We start from the raw sequence: 8597 nt of genomic DNA on the forward strand, positions 1-8597 counted from the left end.
GGTTGGGTTGAAGTCTGTATTCCACCTCTTGAAAACAAGTAGCGCTTCAGCAATTGACCTTGTATCTTCTACCTGAATAAAGAAAAAACCTACCACTAAACAGCATCTGTTTGCCTTTACTGTAACAAAAAATAAGGGAATGTCATATTTTGTTGTTTTGTAGGTGGCATCAAGCAAACATACAACTCCATACTTTTTAACATATCCTTCTGCCATGCACTCTCATAACAAAACAACAATGGCTGTATTTCTCCATCAACATCTGAAAAAGGCCTGAAAAAAATATTGTCACCTCTATATTCTTTCTGCCACTCATTAATCCGCATTTGCAAAGCATCTTGGTTAAGCACACTTTTCTTCAATTTCTTAAGGGCCCTGTACACATGACTATATATTGTGAGATGTGTGGGGTAAAATGTGGTGTTCATATTATCTGGCTTGTGTGGTTCAGTGAAGGTTATGTTCACAAATCTTTCAAGGTGTACCATTATTATTCTCACAGATGTAGTTCCATCTTCAACAGCTTTTTCTATTTCCGCAGCTAGCAAGGGATGTATGTCTCCACTTGCTTTTATGCTTTCTGTGCTGTGAGTATGGTGGTCTGGTGGTGACGCCCTCACATAAAAGCGAAGAACACTTTCGGGTTTATTGGCTGCCTCCAAAATCCTGTTTTAAACTATGGACAACCTTTAACACAAAAATAATTATAATTAACAAGAGACAAAGCATTAAGTACAAAGAGTTTGTGGAGCAATAAACTATTTCTAGAACAAATGACATAAAAAACATCAAATTACAGAATAGAAACCACATACTTACTTTCTTTTTAATTTCACGATCATCTACTGATTGAACAGAATAGCCTGGATACACTTTAACACATTTAATTGAAAAAGTGGCAGGGTAATCGCTCTTTTTCGTATCCATAATCAACAATCTCTTTTTTGCTGGGTTAACATGGTCAGCCTGAAAGTATAAAGAATATTAAATATAACTTCAAATGCTACATCCAGAAGAGTCACATACAGGGTTTTCTCTAGGCCAAAATAATTTGAATTTTACAAGAAACCTAACAGTGAACCCTGGATTAAAAGGTACATAAAACTATATGAACAAAGGACTCTAAATCACAATCAATATTTAAATCTCAGACTTAAGTACTGTTGCCTAACACTTTTAAACTCACTGTACCAATGTACACACCATATATAATCTCCCCCCCCCCAAATGCAGTAAAGTGCTAATATTAAAATTACAAAATTGTAGAAAATATGAAACACATAACATAAACTGTAACAAAAAAAGAAAAGAACACCGAAATATTCAAACAGTGACATCACACCCAATAGTACTACAGGATGTCAGATAAAAATAATAACATGACAAGACAGGAATCTTTAGAGTAGAGGCTATGCTTTAAATGTTATGGCATGTACATAACCACTTCATAATTACTCATGGCATCGTTTTCTGGAGTACTGTACAGATGGTACAACCAATATATAAGTTATGAAGTAGGGATACAAAAAAGAGTAGTGCTATGTTCAAAAGTGCTGAGAGTTCCATGCAAGTATATCTTTCGTACACTGATCAAGGTTTAAAATGACAGTACCTCAATCAGTCAAAATCTGCAGTTTACTTTCAAAGTGCAATAACCTGTAAGCATTAAGGTCCCACTTTCACGATCTATGCTTCATAACACTTCATTTCATATAATCACTGTCATAATCACTGTATCATGTGTTTTGCATTGTACTTCACAAAACTTTTCGACAATTTAAGCAAAATAATTAGTAGGGTTTTTGCTACACCTATCAAGTTTTGGGAAGTGCAGTGCCTTTTGCTTAAAATTTAGTGAAAATTTACCATAAAAACATTTGGCACCTCATATGGACTACACTGATGAAGGTATAACATGACTTGTTAAGATGTGTAATGCCTGTGATCCACTGTAGTTTCAAAATGTAATGTGAAATCTTTGTAATTACTGCAGAATCAAATAATTCCTACAGAACATCTTTCGTACAAAAAGATGAAATTAAATCCGACCAACACCAAAATCTTAAAAATCTAAGGTAAATGCCAAATTTGTTTCCTGCACACAGGAAAAGGCTGTAATAAGCTTCCACAAGTAGACCAAAAATATTATTGTCATCAGGAGAGTTCTAAACTCTGTTAAAGAGCTACTAAATATTATTGATCTAACTTGTGGTTAAGGATAACATTTAGTTCTGTTCAATAGAACAGTGTCAAACTATCCTAACAAACTACTGTTTTAAGCCAACATATGCTGAAAATGTTTTCTGTAAGTGACTGTACTTTTCATGTACCAGAAAGTACACATTGGAGGAATCTTTTATTGAAAACCCAGTAAAGAAATATGTTACAGCCTATTATCAGCCATTATTAGGCACATGAGCAACAGATGTGTAGTTGTGCTGTAGCCATATATATTCATGCAACCATAAGCATCATATTTGTTTTAGTGACTCTCTCTCTCTCTCTCTCTCTCTCTCTCTCTCACACACACACACACACACACACACACACACACACACACACACACACACACATGATTGCAAGAGTTCCATCCTACATGGAGGCCAACAAAATGAATTAGTATGGTGTAATGTAACAAAAAATCAGAAAGTTTGCATTATACGGAGATGTGGAATAGGAACTGGGATATTTCAGCCAGTTTCTGCCTGCACAATGTGGGGTGAAGTGAAAGAGTCTGAACTGAAGAAGTAAATGAGACAGAATCGAAAGTACAAGAACCCCTTCCCACTCATCACCCAGGTAGGACCCTATTTACGGAAGGAACTCATAAGCTCTCTGGTGGCTAAATCGCCAGACTGCAGAGAACAGACACTTTAGGCTTCTTCATTCACCCCCTGAAAAATAATATCCATATTTTAAAAGATGGAACCTGATAAAACTTCTAACATCACTCTCTCTGCACACTACCACTGTCTACTACTAAGCAAGTTAGTATGACACCTCTCAACACCAATAGTCTTGATGATACAAGACACTGCCTCTGTTCATTATGGGCTTCTTTCTTAAATGCCAACAAAGATAATCGCATGTAATTATTATGAATCAACCCAGTTCAATAAGAGCAACTTTAAGTACATCAGAAATTGAAGCCTTCCAGTAATACTCTGCAAGGAACTTTAGCACAATTGTGAATTTTGAAGAAGCATTTCTCATAAACTATTGGAATTTTGAGTTCGTTTCCTGTGCTTGCAGAAAAATAATTATGAATTAAACATGGGCCCACCTTTTAGCATACACAATTATTGTTTTAATATCCAAACATTTATCACAACAGTTGTGGCACCTTCAATGGTTTATTTCTTTTTATCTACTTTCTGTGTGTCCTGCATCCCACAGCCAAAATGCTGGTGGTGGTGATGATTGGTTTGTAGGGCACTCAAATGCATGGTTATCAGTGCCCACACAAATTACGAACCTTTGCTCAGCCCAATCACACCACTTTCAAGATGAAATGAGGAGGACAACACAAACACCCAGTCTTCTCGAGGCAGATGAACCAAAATGATACACATGTCTAAATTAATACACTTGTCTTTAGACCCATGGCTGATTTGGTTTGACAGTCACAGGAGATACACACAAAATAAATAAAAGAAACTGCTGAGGACACCACAACTATGGTGATACATATTTGGGTATTAAAGCAATACAATAATTGTACACTTTCAAAAAAGATGGACCTATCTTATGTGTAGTAATTCATATTTTTCGTGTTCAAATGCTTTTCTAATCCAGAAGCTGTTTGTATTAGATCAGTTGCTAGAGAAGATGTGCAATACACTCACTACCTTTGTGATGGTGACTCTGAAGGTTTTAAGTGTTGAGGTTGCTAAACCATATGGTGAAACCAAAAAACTTGAATTTATAGGACATATGCAGAAGAGAATGGGAGCAAGACTTCAGGAACTCTGCAAGAACTTGACAGGAAAAGAACACTCTGATAGTGGAGGGATTGGTGGACAAGGCAGACTCATTAAATCAGAAATACGGAATGAGGACGTTCATGAGAAACAGCAAAAATGTCGGTGAGGTGAGGTGAGAAAAGAAATTTGAGCAACTCTGTTTCACTGAAGATCCACAGCAATACCTCTGCCCAAAAGGAAACACTTCATGGTGTTAGTACACTAACTGTGAAGCACATGGACAAAAACATACACATGCACATTATGCCAGAAAGTACTATGGCAGAACTAAAGCCAACATATGGAGATCTTTCAAATTTTAAACTCCTGGAAAAATATTTACATGGCAAAACACAGAATGCAAATGAAAGCTTCAATTGTTTCATTTGGGAATGCTTGCTAAAGACTATTTTTGTTGGCATATCAGATCTTCACATAGGTCTGAAGGACACTGAAATATGTTGGAACGATTTAGCAATGAGCAGATTAACAACAAGCAGACTAGGCATCAGAAATAGGGACAACATGAAAAGTGGGCTGCTACGAGTAGACAGGCAATGTGTTGCTGAAGCAGAAAAAGCTGCTGAAAGCCTGATAAAGGAGTCCACAACAAAAAAGAAAATTAAGAATGCTATATGAGATGAAAAGGAACTCAGAATCAACAAAATTATGGAGCTGGAATGTTTTGACGTGTTATCATAAAGAAGAAAATGATAAATCTGCAGTTTCAATTTCACACAAACAATGTTTCTGCTTAATTAAGCATCTATCATCTCATCCACTATTACAATTACAAAAGCTAAATTTTGCATGAACAATAATATAGTACTTGGGTACAGAGTGAGTCATATTAATCAACAGTGTATTAAATATTTTATCCTGGAGAATGTCATTTTTTTAAAGAGGGGAAAACTGACTTCTAAAAATACTTTTTAAAGTTAAACAAAACAAAATATTGCAAGAAGTTTATAATTAAAAGAATACATGTATTTTGACCTTTATTTTGGATACTATGGAAGTGCAGTGTACCTAAAATAAAAATTGCATGTAATTCAGTACATAAGATGAAAATCCTTTTCATTCCACAGTTTCTAAATTTAGTCACATAGGGGTCACATTAAACTAGTTAGTTGATTAAATTCTGGTTTCAATATCAATTTTTGGGGTTGTCCTATTTCAAAATAATAGCAAAAAATACCAACCATGATGTCCATGTCCCCTAATTCATTAGTACTTATAGTAAATGAATTGTAGCCAAGTAATGTAGCTTAAGGGCATTAGCCCAGATGTACACACGTGTACGTGTGTGTGTGTACTTCAAAGCATCCCTACATTGGATAAACACGTATACAAATAAAAATGAAGACAATTTCATATAACTTACCAGGTGACTTGTAACAACAGTCTCCTTTTTACTGTAATATTTGGGGCCCAGGGTGCATTGTTGGTAGCTGGAATATTCCACCGAAAACGGATATCCCATAAATGGGATTTCAACGTTACCCTGAAAATGCTGGAAGAAGATTCGTGGGTTACCTGGAATAGAAACAAAAGTTTTCTAAGAAAGTTAGCAGAAAATGCGACAACACTTATTTCAGTTACAAAATATGAAATACGTTGAGACACTAATTTACTTACTGGTGGCATCTTCCTGCAATTTTTTGGCGATGGTGGCTGCTCCTTACCGAGTATGAATACCCTATGCACTTAAGACTATTCAATAGTCTTTTGATCTCATTCTCCGAATCACAGTAGCCACAGTATTTGCCGTCGCTACCGACAGCGAAATCTTTCAGATTATCTTGAAGGATCTGTTCGAAAGCTTTCACATCTCCGTTAGAGCCCATGTTCAGAACAACGTTCACACGAGCAACACCGGACAAGCGGACAATGAAACCACATGAACAAATAGCAATGCAGATCGAAGATGCACACAACAGTCGATGTATACAGCATACACACAACAGTCGATAGGACAACTCGTGGAACACGCGATGACGTGTGCCTACGTCATGATGACATAGGGCTCTCCTCACTTAGCATGAAATGAATGCTACCCTAGTGTCCTACAGGAACTTCTATTGTCTCTCCATTACAGTAAAGTTGAATAAAAACCAACTAGTTAAACATTAGTATAACTGTCTCGTATCAGCATAGTCAATCGTTTTCTCAGAACAGATGACTTACCATTCAGTTGAAATAATCTACTCATTTAAACTCGAAAAAAATTGTTAATAAATGATCAAAACTGATTGGGAGCCAAAAATAAGAATTCCAGAAAATAATCTAAAAATAAACATGGTAAACTTCTATCTAATTCTATTCAATGTGCAATGATTGGGACAAGTGGATGTGGAGAAACAATATTAAAATTGATGATTATATTTTAGTTCCAGAATGGCTGAATTGGAGTAAAATTAATCATCTGTACGTTTATTCAAAAAGTTTACATCAACCAAAATATCAAGAATTTATTACAAAAATTGAAGATAAAATTAATGAAAAAATTGTTAGTTTCAATGAAAAATAATGGAGATTCATTCCATTAGATGTACATGAACAAAATTAAGTTGTTGTATTTCATGACTTCATTCTCGAAAATCAAGATATTATTACAGTTTATCTTACTAGAGGTAGACACAAAGGAATAGATTGTTTTTACTTAGCTCAAACCTACTCAAAAATACCAAAACAGTTAGTCAGAGATAACCTAAATTTTTTAAATATCTTTAGACAAGGTGATACAAATTTAAATAATATTTCCCATGCATTTGTTGGCGGACATTAAGTTTGATAATTTTAAAGAAATGTATAGTAAATGTTATAATGATGAGTTCAGATTCTTTACAATAGACATGACTAGAAACAAGGAATGATGGCATGTTCAGAAATAAAATACAACATATCGTAACAACATAAAAGTTAAACAGAGACATAAACATCAAACATTATCATAAATGGTCAACACAAATGTTAGAAATGTTTAATTAATGTTTTCTTCCTTAATAAATGTTTGCTAAGTACTGTCAAGAAATTGTTAAAAAAGCTAAGAAAAATAGAATGAATGCTGAAGAATTGAAAGAACAATTCAAGTTTTACAAAAAAACAACCAATAACAGAGTATGAAAAATATAAAAAAGATTAACCTGTTACTGGTGCTATCAAAAAATTAAACAAGGAATTGAAGGTTTAGGTGATAATGTTTTGAAACCAATTGAAAAAAAACAGAGTGGTTGAAAAACAGATGATTCCATATCGTCATCATATAGAATATTTTGGAGATTTATAACCAATTAAAGCATTAAAAGATTGGTCTGATGATATTATTGGCAAGTATGAGTATACATTAAGTTAATCAGAAATTCTGGATCTATTGAATAAATACCAATAAGAGAAACAATCTAGGGAGACACAGTGCAGCAGTCGTCAAAATGAAACTGAAAAGATAAATATTAGTGAAAGAATGTTGAAGTATATTAACCATATTGAAGATAACGTTTTTGGATTAAAACCTGTTGGCATGTTTAAATATGTTGGTAATTTACCAGTGGAATTCAATGGGGATAAATTAACAACTGGTGGAAAGACATATGAAGGAACAGATGGATTAATGAATCTTTTAACTGAAACATTCAATGGTGTAGATTTATCAAATTATGCAGATATATTATACAATCCAGGAGCATTATATTCTGACAATTATCAGAATCAAATAAAATCAAGTAGAGGTAATAAATATAAATATCTGATAAAGCCCACTGTTGATGACTATTTCCCAAACTTAAGAAGATCAACTATAGATTCTTCAGATTCTTCAGAACTAAGTTCGCCTGAAAAAAGAGGTAAAGACTTAATAAAGAAGTATACAGAAAAACCAGTTGAATATGTTTGGATGAATGATGTTTGACAATTAATCGATAGATGCATGGTGAAGAACTAGTAGGGAATAAAAATTTTCACAATGAAAAAGTTAGCTAAGCACAGATGTTAACAAATAAATTTAGTGACTTCATAATCGACAACACAAAATGAATTCCATATCTGATTAGAGTTTTGAATAATTTACCACACACATTCTGGAAAAGTGATAAATATAGGAAGGGAATAGTAAACACTCTGATCAACAAATTACCATTCGAAATGCATCTTCCAGGCTACTTGTACTGTGGTCTGGGAACTAAATTGGTTGAGCGACTAGTGCATGGTGATCCACGAATTAATCCATTAGATGAAGCTTGTAAAATACATGATATTGCTTATCGTGATCATATAGATTTAGAAACTAGACACCAAGTTTATAAAGAATTTCGGTTAGCTGCAAAGGAAAGAATGTATGCAAATGATGCTTCACTGCAGCAACTGCAGTTAGAGGAATAATGTTTGGACAACGAAAATTAGGAATGGGCATAGGTGTGGATGAAAATGGTTGGGTTTTATAAAAATTTTGGTAGTCTGTTTTGGTGCTACCTAAAAGAATGTTAATCTTTATTAACTTGTTAATCTATATAAATGAATAACTTTACGATCGATTATACCTTGCTATCTAGTGGCAAGACTAAACCAAAATCAACTAAATTAAAGTTGAATAATGATCAAACAAATGTGATTGAACCATTTTTAACTGGTGTTCAAAAG

General features: G+C 34.1%; 1 long non-coding RNA gene across 1 annotated transcript; it reads right to left on the minus strand.

Annotated features, from left to right (window-relative positions):
- Nucleotides 1-854: 854 nt before the first annotated feature.
- LOC126228330 (uncharacterized) lies at nt 855-5796 on the minus strand. Its single transcript, XR_007544128.1, has 3 exons — nt 5648-5796; nt 5347-5498; nt 855-966 (listed from the first exon to the last, which is right to left on the minus strand). It is a non-coding gene; the product is annotated as an uncharacterized LOC126228330 (long non-coding RNA).
- Nucleotides 5797-8597: the final 2801 nt, after the last annotated feature.

This window comes from Schistocerca nitens, unplaced genomic scaffold, assembly GCF_023898315.1.
Source record: "Schistocerca nitens isolate TAMUIC-IGC-003100 unplaced genomic scaffold, iqSchNite1.1 HiC_scaffold_363, whole genome shotgun sequence".
Taxonomy (NCBI): domain Eukaryota; kingdom Metazoa; phylum Arthropoda; class Insecta; order Orthoptera; family Acrididae; genus Schistocerca; species Schistocerca nitens.